General features: G+C 39.0%; 2 long non-coding RNA genes across 2 annotated transcripts in view; both read left to right on the plus strand.

Annotated features, from left to right (window-relative positions):
• LOC119087858 overlaps positions 1–3,733 on the plus strand; it is a 42,759-nt gene extending 39,026 nt beyond the window's left edge. Inside the window, exons 4-5 of the long non-coding RNA XR_005091353.1 lie at positions 274–368; positions 2,049–3,733. This is a non-coding gene — a long non-coding RNA (uncharacterized LOC119087858). The remainder of the gene's footprint in view (positions 1–273; positions 369–2,048) is intronic.
• A 1,237-nt stretch (positions 3,734–4,970) lies between these two features.
• LOC119087769 lies at positions 4,971–8,232 on the plus strand. The gene is made up of 2 exons (XR_005091247.1): positions 4,971–5,596; positions 8,140–8,232. It is a non-coding gene; the product is annotated as an uncharacterized LOC119087769 (long non-coding RNA).
• Positions 8,233–11,998: the final 3,766 nt, after the last annotated feature.

Genomic DNA, 11,998 nt, shown 5'->3' on the forward strand with positions numbered 1-11,998 from the left:
CTCCAGACAAGGTGAGTGAGACCAGATTCTCTAAGGAAGGAGATGAAATTATCAGAAATATGGCAAAAAATATAATGGTTACTTTTGTTTGGGTGTCATGGGATCTACACACACAAAGAAAGTCCACACACTGCTTCTCAGAGTCTACAAGACAACCCAGGGTCTTAGGACAATTCTGTTCTGGTTCTTGGGCATCACTGGACCTTGAGTGAGGAACTGGCAGAATTCACCTGACTTTACTTTGGTTTGTTTTACCCCCTTCTCCTCTCTTAGCTGTTTTGAAAATCGGACAGCCAATAGCAGGTCAGAGCAGATTGTGATCCTGGAAGAATAAGGGGAAGGACAGCTCCTGTAAAATGTTGCTGTGGGTGAGTTAACGAAGCAGAACCTGCTTTGTTCTTTCACTTTTTAGCTTAAGATTGTTCGTAGTGTATTGGAAACATGGTCATTGGTGACATGCATTGCTTGGGGTCTTTTGCAGTCTGGCATGCCTTTGTTGGGAAAGTGATACCCAAGAAGTTGTGATTTTCTACCTAAACTCTGAGTGTATTATTTTCAATATGCCTTTTAGTACTTCAATAACAAGATAAACCATCTATTGCACTGAAAATAAAACAGGATGTAAACAAATAATTCAATAGCAATGAGATGATTTTTTTCTGGCTTATCAAATGATTTTTTTCCCTTCATAATTAAGTGGCTCCTTATTGCCCTCAAACATATGTGTACTCTCATGTGGCCTCTGTGAGGACCCAGCACAGCACTGGGAGCATAGAGGCATCTTGACTTGCCCATCCCACCCAGTCTTCTGCTGTAATGTTCTTTGCATTGCTTTATTTTGTAAACAATGTGCCTCATTGTAGGACCCACCCTGACTTTAAAGCTACAGTTCAGGGCTGACATGTGGTTTGTGTTTTCATTTCCTGAAGATCATTTGTTTTGAGGTTCTCATGCTGTTGACTTAATCAGAGCTTTTCGAGACAGCTTGACATGAGGTCTCTGGTAAACAAAGTGTCACTGAAACTTCTATTAAATTATTGTTAAAGTTTGGGGATGAGTTTGTTACTTTATTTTCATTTCCTATGAGCATTTGAAAAATTCAACAATCAGTTCTAAAGGAATCAAAACAAACAAAAATGTTTATAAGTTCCAACAGGCCAATAAGAGTAACAAAATTAGCATAGACACAAAGATATGCCATAAATATCTGTGAAGACATTAAGGCATATGTATGTAATTTAACAGAACACTAACTTTAATAATGTGAAGAGTGGATTTAAATAATTATTTCTAGAGATGAAAATGGACCAAGTTTTTAGAAACTCATCACTGTAGTGTTCCTGTGAGGGGGTATTTGAAAAGGCTACAAAACAGTGAAATCTTCCTGCTAATTACTGGGACATGAACCTAACACTTTTGAACAGAAAATAAGAATTTACATTGCAACGACCCCAAAGGAAGCATTTTCATCCCTTTCTTTGGCCAGAGCCCAAAATATCCTTGGCTTTATTCTGGTTAGATGTCAGGGATGCCAGGCAGGAGATGCAGTTTTTCTTCATCTCAGTCCTCCTGAAGGAGCATCCCTGCCCTGAAGCTACATGTGAGGGTGTGATCAAAAGTCCAGTCTAGCCGGGCAGTGGTGGCGGCGACGCCTTTAATCCCAGCACTCGGGAGGCAGAGGCAGGCAGATCTCTGTGAGTTCGAGGCCAGCCTGGTCTCCAAAGCGAGTTCCAGGAAAGGCGCAAAGCTACACAGAGAAACCCTGTCTCGAAAAACAAAAAAAAAAACAAACAAAACAAAAAAAAAAAACAAAACAAAAAGTCCAGTCTAGACACTGAACAGCTTTAGAACTGAATTTCTGGATATTCATGGTAGAAATGTGTTCTATCTATTTTTCAACTTCAACTCATTTCCTAAATGATTTGAGCATCTCAACTTTTGGGGGTGAATGTTAGATAGACACATGGGGATTATAGTCTTGGAGGCCATTGATGGTGGGCCACCCCTTCATTGTGGTCTTTTAACTCTGCCTCTTTTTTCTCTCGTAGGACTAGAAAGGAAAACACCATGGCTGCTCCTCCTTAGACTTTAGATTAAAAGCATGCAATACTTCTGGCCCTGGGTGGGGACACGACACGCTGATGTACACTAAAGATTGGAATATTACAAACAATTGTCTCTTCCTTTAAGAATTAATGCAACTGGGCTTTTCAGTTTCCTGGCTGGGAGTCTATCCTTCTTCCTCTGAATTTTAACTTAGAAAAGCAGGCTATTCTCTTTCTCTCCTCTCTGTCTTCATCCCCTTTCCCTCTCCTTCTTTCTCTATTCTTTTCCTTCCCTCCCTCCCTTTATTTATTTCCTTTTTTTCAGATACTGTCCTAAAACCATACAACTGTCACCTGACCTCCATTGCTGAACATGGCAGCTATCCTGGACCCTGGCCTTCTCCCTTCTCTTTTCTATCTCCTTAGTCACAGGAGCTGCTAAGGTTTACATCTCCCAAACTCCACCTAAGTTGCCCTAGAGCTTTTTTTCTGTGTTTGTTTCTGAATTCTTTTACTAACAAGACTGAGAACTCAGAAAAGAAAACCCTGGTTTCCCAGGTAATGGCTTCAGGTTTAAGTATTAATAAATGCCATTAGTTCTTTTGACAGTCCTCACACATTGAACTTGGCCTGTCTTCTCAAATACTGGTCCTCCCAAAAGACTACATGAGAGTTTTATTGATCAATGTGAAGTTCATAATACTGTTAATGAGACAGCTCACAGTAAACTGAGGTCAAACTTATTTGACTAACAAACATTAAAAGACATCTTTTGATTTAGAAACTTCTAAGGACTATAGGAAAAATGGAATACATTGTTCTTTTCTTCAATATTTTTACAATTAATTTAGGGGATTTGGATTGAGTACTTCACTGTAATACAAAGACACTACACTATATTTTACCAGGAAGGAATAAATGACAGTCTAGGGATGTTACAAGGTGACTAATGGTGGTTTTTCTGTTTAGGAAGAGTCTACATTGGGTATGTAATTCTAATACTCAGGAGACAGAGGCAGAAGTGTTGCAGGTTCAAGGCCAGCATGGTCTACATTACAAGATTGAGGCCAGACACAACTATGAAGTGAGACTTTCTCTCAAAAAATAAAAATAAAAAATGAAAACTCAAACCAAAACAAAAATCCAAACAAAAGAATGTACCATTAATGATGGGGTCTTAAAGGACTCCTAGACATGTCAGTTTGAGTAATGTCGTTTTCTGACCTGAACATACAGACATTAATAAGGATAGCAGGTCTAAAATAAGGTTGCTTATTAAAATGGCTCTCTGGCATCAAATGATGTTTCCTTCACCTTTTACCTTTTTTCCTTTGCAGTGCTAAGGATTGAACCCAGAGCTTTGTGCATGCTAGGCCAACACCCTAAACTGAGTTCATTTTAATAGCAGATATAGGTTAAAAACTATTGTATGTATAAACTTCCAGTTCAGCATATTCAATATGGTTCATATTTTGGAACAATTTATATATATTCCTGTATAGCTAGAGAACTTTAGAGATTTTGTTTTCATACTAAAATTTAGAAAGACACTAAATTTTAAGACTTTTAATAAAGTATATACAATTCATTGGTGTTTCTGTAAGCTTTGGAAGATTTAAGAGAAGAAGCTGTAATTTTTTTTATATTTTATTTTTTTTATTTTACAATACTATTCAGTTCTACATAATAGCCACAGATTCCCTTGTTCTCTCCCTTCCTGCCCCCCTCCTCTTCCCCCCAGCCCAACCCCTCCATTCACACCTCCTCCAGATCAAGGTCTCCCCCGAGGACTGGGATCGACCTGATAGACTCAGTCCACGCAGGTCCAGTCCCCTCCTCCCAGATTGAGCCAAGCATCCCTGCATAAGTCCCAGGTTTCAAACAGCCAACTCATGCAACGAGCCCAGGACCTGGTACCACTACCTAGATGCCTCCCAAACAGATCAAGCCAATCGACTGTCTCACCTATTCAGAGGGCCTGATCCAGTTGGGGGCCCCTCAGCCAAGAAGCTGTAATTTTAATTCTTACTTGAAGGAAACTTTGAAAAGGAGTTAGTTCATATCTCTGACTTGCCAAAATTATGTATGGAGTTGGTTTTAGATTTTGGTATTATTTTAAACAGGTCAATTACAGTATGCTTGCATACTGTTATTATATAATGAAATTAGAAGGAAAATACTACAGTTATTTCAATGTGGTAAGATTATAATTGACATGTTAATTTTCCCTTATATTTCAAATTTTTAATAATGTGATTATATTTTGCATTAATTAGTGTCAATTAAAGACTAAACAAAAATTTACCTAAAGTATGTTATCATACATTCAGATATATGTCCATTTCAAGAAAATTGAGATTGAACTTACAATGCATTTCAAGACTATGGTAAGAGTAAGATTACAATTAGGTATTTATTACTTATAAGACGTAAGTCAATGGAAAAATAATGGAAGCATTATAACATATGAGCAATTAATGAATTAATGATGGCCACCTATGAACCAACTTCAATTTTTCTAAGTAAGGTTTGCATTCACTGAACTGGAGAGATAGCCCAGTAGTTAGGAGAACTGATTGTTCTTGCAGAGGACCAAGGCTCAACTCTCTAAATGCACATGTGGCTCACAACTGTCTACACTTCAAGTTCCAGGAGATCCAACACCCTCTTCTGGCCTCAGTAAGTTATAGACATGCAAATGTGCGCTGACACCTGCAGGCAAAGTATCCATACACATAAACAAAGTAATTAAAAAAAATGCCAGGCATTGGTGGCACAGACCCTTAATCCCAGCACTTGGTAGGCAGAGGCAGGCAGATCTCTGAGTTCATGGGCAGCTTGATCTACATAGTGAGTTCCAGGACAGCCAGGGCTACACAGAGAAACCCTGTCTTGAAAAACAAAACAAAACAAAACAAAAAAAATGCATTTACTTTAAAAACCATAATAAATGTGAAAACATTTGTTTCATAAACTTCTGTTCAAAAAGTCAATATGTTTATTTTTCCTTAAAAGAGAGTGGTAAAACTGAGAGTTATAAAATTATCAGATGCCACCTGTATATTGAGACATGTTCATCATGCACTTGTTCCTCAGCTCTGTGTCATGAGTAATAGAAGTTTAACAATTGTGATTTTTAAAAGTTATATCTACAACATAAATCTTATATAAGTACTCCTAGAATCAGCTTGCTCATTTGTAAAATAGTAACAACAATAAATTTTTCTTGCCTTTGGTAAAAAACAACTGCTGTAAAATTTGTGTCTAAGAAAGCCTGTGCCTTTGATTAAGAGAGTCCTTAGAAGTGTTGACAGTTGCTTGACAAGGGGATAGACTAGGGACAAGAAACTAGTAGATTCTGTGGTGCTTTTTTTCATGGAAGTGAGGTTGGCCTCAGGAGAAGGTGACCTAGTGCTTCATGTTGGGTCATAATGGTCCTGGCTCTAGAGACAGCATTCTAAATGTTGAGTAATTGTGTTTTTGATGTTGTAGTTTGTAAGAAAAGTCCAGTAGGCTGATGGAACAGAAGCTGGTGGCTTCCATCACCCCAGGTAGGTTCTTGGCTGCTAGTTCTTCTCCTTCTACTATCAACTCCCATCTGATGATCTAACCACTTTTGGGCTGGTGCATTCTGTGTCCTCCACTCTCGGCAGGTGGTCAGAGCTTAATCACACGAGAGGGTCTTGCTGATTCTGTCCTATGTGCGCGCACACACACACACACACTCACACACAGGGTGGGGGAGAGACAGACAGACAGACAGACAGAATAGGAAGTAAATTATGTGTCATCAAAATAGAAAATGATTTGGAAGAAAAATTTGGTAAGGCCTGATAATCTTACCGGAAACTGGAGAATTCTTCCATCTTGCTGGTCTTCCCTTGTTGGCAGTTCAGGAGGCCATCTGAAAGAGCAATCTGTAGCATGAGTCTTAAAAGTTCTTATTAATAAAATCAAACCCAGGGCCAGTTATTTGGGTGAATACTGGAAGATCAGAGAGAACAAGCCACAGCTAAGCTCACCTGGCCAACTTCTCAGCTGGTCCTATTTTCTCACACTGGAAGCTTCTGTGTCCTCATCCCAATGGTTCTCAGCTGAACTGCTGCTCGAAAGCCTGAAGCTTAACCAGCTAAAAGCTTAACCAGCCAAATGCTTCTAGTTTCTGGTCCTCACACCTTATATACCTTTCTGCTTTCTACCACCACTCCCTGGGCTTAAAGGCTCGCTTTCTGAGATTAAAGGCTTGAGTCACCAAGCTTGGCTGTGTCCTTGAACACATGGATTTCTGCCTCTGGAATGCTAGGATTAAAGGCGTGTGCTATCACTGCCTATCTTAAGTATCTTGTGGCTTTTCTGTTCTCTGACCCCAGATAAGTTTATTAAGGTACACAATATTTTGGGGAACACAATACCACCACAGCAATCTGAGCATCTGCACACAATGTGGCCACAGATGTAAAGGGCAAGCCTGGGGCATGTCACAGCTAGAAGGCTGCTTAGAGTTCTCCTAAGCTCTACCATGCCTTTCTCCATTGGTTCTGTGCTACGTCACAGAGAAAGAGATGGGGAGGGAGAGAGCCTGTGAACAGTTAAAGGCTGCTGCCAGAAGAAGGAAGAGAGAAATCTCAGCCTCTGGGAAGGGAAAATATCCTGCTTTGTTTATGCAGTCAAAACACCAGTTTAAGTAAAAGGAGTTTCCACAGCTTGTTAAGAAAAATTTTCCAGAAAATTAAGCCTTTATTCTCTCTTATCTCATTTTTACCTTTGCTGCTAACCCAAGAGCAATAAAACTCAGAAATCTTATAAAGTATTATAGCCTGTAAAATAGCTCATGAATGTAATATGTTTGGTCTGGGGAAATCTATTTTTATCCATTACATGGAACATGGAGTACACTGCACTTTCTTCCAAGTAACTTTTGGAAGCTAGCTGGCGAAACAATTCATCACAGCTAGCAGCTCCTTTCTGGAGATCGGTACTGTTGTGACATGGAGAGCACTAGAAACACATGGTCTCCCTGTCTCCTGCTTTGCGCCTTCTTCAAAAGTGTTTATATTTGCTTGTGATAAAATGCATTAAGTTTCATAATCCTGAACAACCTTCTGGTACACAGATTCCCTTTCAAACAGCGCAACTGGGAAAACAGAATTTTTTTTCTTTTTTTCCCCATAAAAAGTGTGTGGGGGGGCTTTCTTAGGTAGCTGTGATTTTGTACAAGCCAGGTGCCAAGTTTGAATTTTTAAATGTTCAAATTCCAAAGCAACTGTTAAGATAAATGATCTTTATGATGAATGTCTTCCTCTCCCAAATAGCTCATAATCATTGTGAATGAGTGTTGGCTTATCTATGACTCAATACCCCAATAGTGAGAGCAAAGTTGGGGCTCATTTCACCCCACAATGTCATTTCTAGAATGTTCAGTGACCTTAGTGATTATGATGGTGTTTCTGGTGCATGAGAGGGCTCAACTGAGGGGGCTTTATTATCACAAGACAACCATAAAGAGCACCTTCTCCTCATACAGAGATAAGTCTTATGAGTATTATTTACTTCCTCTACATCCAGAATCAGCGATATAGCTCTCTCCTGAGCAATTGTACATTTAAGTCAATAAAGAGAAGGAAATTATTTTAGATATATTAAAATCAGTTTTCACTAGATCTAGCATGCTAGCTAGACAAGCTTTATATTTTGATTTGTTATGTGCATTATCATTTTCTTCATATTTTTGAAGACAAGCACTTACAGTATAGGGTGACCTTGAACTCATGACAATCCTCCTCCCTCAACCTGCTAAGTGTTAGTGTTATGGGCATGAGCCCCTATTTCTGGCTTGCATTATGATTTATAGATTTTCAACCATCTTTTAAAGTCCCCTGCACAGTTTCTCCTTGTTTTAACTGTTGGAAATTTTAGCTTCAAACTGTGTAGTGTCAAGTGCAGTTACAGCATACTCATTGGAAGACTATTCTGAAATGCCCTTAGTGTATCCAGTGTTGAAAGCCTTCTACTTCTGCCCCATTATAACACCTACAGGCAAAAACATCTCAATCATGTTTTAATTTTTGAAATTTTGGAATTGTGTCTCTTTCAGAGAGTTCCAGCATGTATAACAAAGGAAGATTTGAAGACAGTTCCAGCTCTCAATTTATGGCAACATCAATTAAAATTATCAGTGTAATTCCAATGCCTAAGTACTTATTTGATAAAGAATGTGGTCTTCCAAATCTCATAATTTACTAGTACCGTGGGCCAACTTTCAAAGAAAATGATTTAACTTGAAATACTGAAGAAATGGAAAACCAGCTTGACTCTAAGCACTTTGGAATTCATTCAAGATTCAAACTGTTAGAAAGTGATTCAATCTGTTCACTGCCCTGGGTTTTTCAGGGATTTTGCACCTGTAGTAAATTGAAAAATCAGAAAAGACTGTATTGTTAGAAGAAGATAATAACAGTAACAAAGAAGCAATCATCTTTAACATGTCAAAAACTCCCATGTGGACAGCACATGCCTTCACAAGGTTAGCAGGGTTTGAAAGGTATTTGACTTTATGGAAGTTACATGGCCACAGGGATGGGCCAGCAGTCATTAATATGATTAAACCATTCTTACACAAATGCTACCTAGAATAGAAACAAGTCATCCAGAACCTTACTGAAGTGAGATGATGAATGGAATAAATTGTAAAAGCAAGAGAAAGCAAGGAGCTTCCAAATGATTTTGTTTGAATAGCATATTAAGTTTAAAGAGCTCTAATCATAAAGGGAATATTTAACAACTTTAATATTTTCCAGTACTACTTTAAAAATCCAGATATGTAACATGGGACCCAGGCAAAGACACAAGAATAGCTCAGATTATCCAATTTTATTGTGAAACTGTATTCAAGAGAGAAATACTGAAATGTGTGACAGGTACATGCCATACCTTCATCAGAAATTTGACTTCTGATGAAATCTTCTTGTGAGGTCTTAATATTCTGAATACATATCTTACTTGTAGATCCTAACTGCCTAAAATCATTTTGGAATACCTTGTTGTATCTCCAAAGGGTCCTTGCCCATTACAGGACTATTGTTGGTTGTTTTGCTCTTTTTGGGGTGCTGCCACTCAGCTACCAAATAAATCACACACGGAGGCTTATTTTTAATTATAAATGCCTGGTCTTAGCTTGGCTTATTTCTAGCCAGCTTTTCTTAACTTAAATTATCTCGTCTATCTTTTGCCTCTGGGTTTTTAGCTTTCTCTTACTTCTGTAAATCTTACTTTCAGTCTTACTCCGTGGATGGTTGTGTGGCCCTGTGGCTGGCCCCTAGCATCCTCCTTTCCTTATTCTCTTGATCTTTCTTTTTTTCCTCCCAGATTTATCCTTTTATTTATTCTTTCTGCCTACCAGTCCTGCCTATCATTTCTCCTGCTTGCTATTGGCCATTCAGCTCTTCATTAGACCATCAGGTGTTTTAGACAGGCAAAGTAACACAGCTTCACCGAGTTAAACAAATTCAACATAAACAAAAGTAACACACCTTAAAATAATATTCTACAACACAGGATCATAAAGTGGTTTGTGTTTTGAACATATTTCTTTGTTCACAGACGTATCCAGCCAGGAGAAGAGGCTTCTGTGTCTCAAATTGAATGATATCAATTTGAAGCTTAGGGAATTGTGAGCGCTTTTAGAGTGGAGGTTGAAGAGGACCTTAAACTTATGGACATATATCATAGTTTAACTAGTTCAGGCCAAGTATTTCAAAATATATTTTAAATGCTGAACATTTAAAATGATGAAACTAAGATACTGTTAAAAAAACATCTTTCAACTCAAAGTCTAGGCTTTCCTCTAATGCTCCACGCTGTGGTGACATTGAGTTAAGACACTACAGTAAATTGCTGTGGTGGCTGTGAGGCCTGGAAGGGGCTTTGTGAGTCAATAGCCCTCTGGAGAGGGGGAAGGCAGTGACCAGTGGGCCAGAGGCTTGCCTGAAGGCGTCTGCACTGAAATGCATGGTAACAGATTCATGCCCAAACACAACCCACTGACTGTGTGCTCCGATCAAGCCTCCTCTACACACCAAGGCTTCAGTCTTACAACAGCCTCTTCCAGCCAAACACCTAAAAAGCAAAACAAAACAAACAAACAAACAAACAAACAAACAAAAAAACCTGCAGAGAAAAACCAAGCAGTCTTGTATTTCTGACCATCTGGGAAGTTCTTTCTCCAGCCTTAAATGGCTGGCAGAAGCCACCAAGCCAGTCACCCACTTCAGACTTACAGGTCATTAGTTTCCCCAAAGACTTCCTGAGCAAATGACTACATGTGGGAGACCGAGAACGGGAATGAGAAGGAAACGGATATGGGAGCTTTGTGTCGGTGTCACCGGGGACTTTTGGTCTTCTCAACATCCCTCGAGTTCCTCCGAGAGTTTTAGCATCAGTCAGTAGAAACAAAATAAACACAACAGGCCCATAATGATAGAGAGCCAGTTGAATATCATCGATAGAATCTTAGTTTTAGGAAGAATTGGTTTGATTTCTAGCTTTATTACTACTAGGTATGTAAGCTTGGGCAAATCGTTTAATCTTCAGGTCTAGTTTTCTCACAGAATGAGGACACTGGACTAAATGATTTCCCACTTTCCAGCTAGTCCTAGAGTTCTATATTTCTACATAGTTGAATTATTTTATCATGCTGTTGCTGGGGAATACAACTAACACTTTTGAAGCTACTAATTTTATGTCAAGCTTTAAAGTCCATAATTGTTATCTTCAGAAAATATTATTTGACCTACAGTATGTCTAAATCAATTTAATAAAATCACTTTATAACAGGGAAAAAAAAAACATCTTTCTCTCCCCTATGACAAACTGTTTTGCAGGATCTCCAGATTACCAGAATTTACTTGAACAAGAACAATAGATGTATCTTTGGATAGAAAACTATATCTGAATAATATTTTTTTTCACATCTGTTAAACCTGGTGCTAGTTCAGTGAGGAATCAGAGACTGTGTCCATAATATGTTCTGCCTAAACTAGGAAGTGGTGAAGGATCACAACGATCCATGCAACCAGAACAAGCTTTCTTATTTGTGAGCTTGCAGTGTTTTGGAGAGAGGTTGCCCCATTATCTCTTGCTTCAATCAGAGAATTTTGACAAACATCACAACCAAGGTTAGTGCTGGTTCTGCTGAAGAACTGGCGGAAAGAAAGGCCCGCAAGAGGCTGTGTGCAAAGATCTCCTCAAAGGCTCCCCTGTGGTCTTCCTGCCTAGTTAATTTAAAATTAGGTGCTGTTTTTGAGAGATGATACCTTAGAAAACTGGCACTTTTTTTTTTTTTTTTTTTTTTTTTTTTTTTTTTAAGAAAACTATCAAATCTAATTTGTGCTGCTCAAATACTCATGTGTGTGGAGCCATCTCAGAGAGCATTTTATAACCTACCAGGGGTAATATTTCTTTTAGGGGAGGGGTTTATTTATTTTATTTTATATGCTTGAGTGTTTAGCCTGCATGTATGTGTGTGCACCATGTGCATGCCTGGTGCCTGCCGAGGTCAGAAAAGGACATCAAATCCACTGGAACTGGAGCTACAAATGATGTGAGCCACCATGGGGTGGTGGGAATCAAATCCACATCCTCTCTAAGAATAAGTGCTCCTAACCACTGAGCCATGTCTTCAGCACCCAGGACCACATTCTTTAAAAACACCAACTCCCTCTCTTCCAACAGCTAAAAATTACCAGTAGCTTTTCAAAGAAGGGTGGGACTTCATGCCCAACTCTCCCCTCCGTGTTAGGATTTTGTCTGACTTGAGTGCACATGGGTATTGACTCCCCAGTCCATGTTAGGATTTTGTCTAACTTGTGTGCATGTACGTCTTGATCATGCTCTCACAGCCGCTGTGAAGAATTCATGTGTGCAAGCGCCCTGTTGTGTCCCCAAACACTGTCTCA

The sequence above is a fragment of the Peromyscus leucopus genome, chromosome 4 (assembly GCF_004664715.2).
Source record: "Peromyscus leucopus breed LL Stock chromosome 4, UCI_PerLeu_2.1, whole genome shotgun sequence".
NCBI lineage: Eukaryota > Metazoa > Chordata > Mammalia > Rodentia > Cricetidae > Peromyscus > Peromyscus leucopus.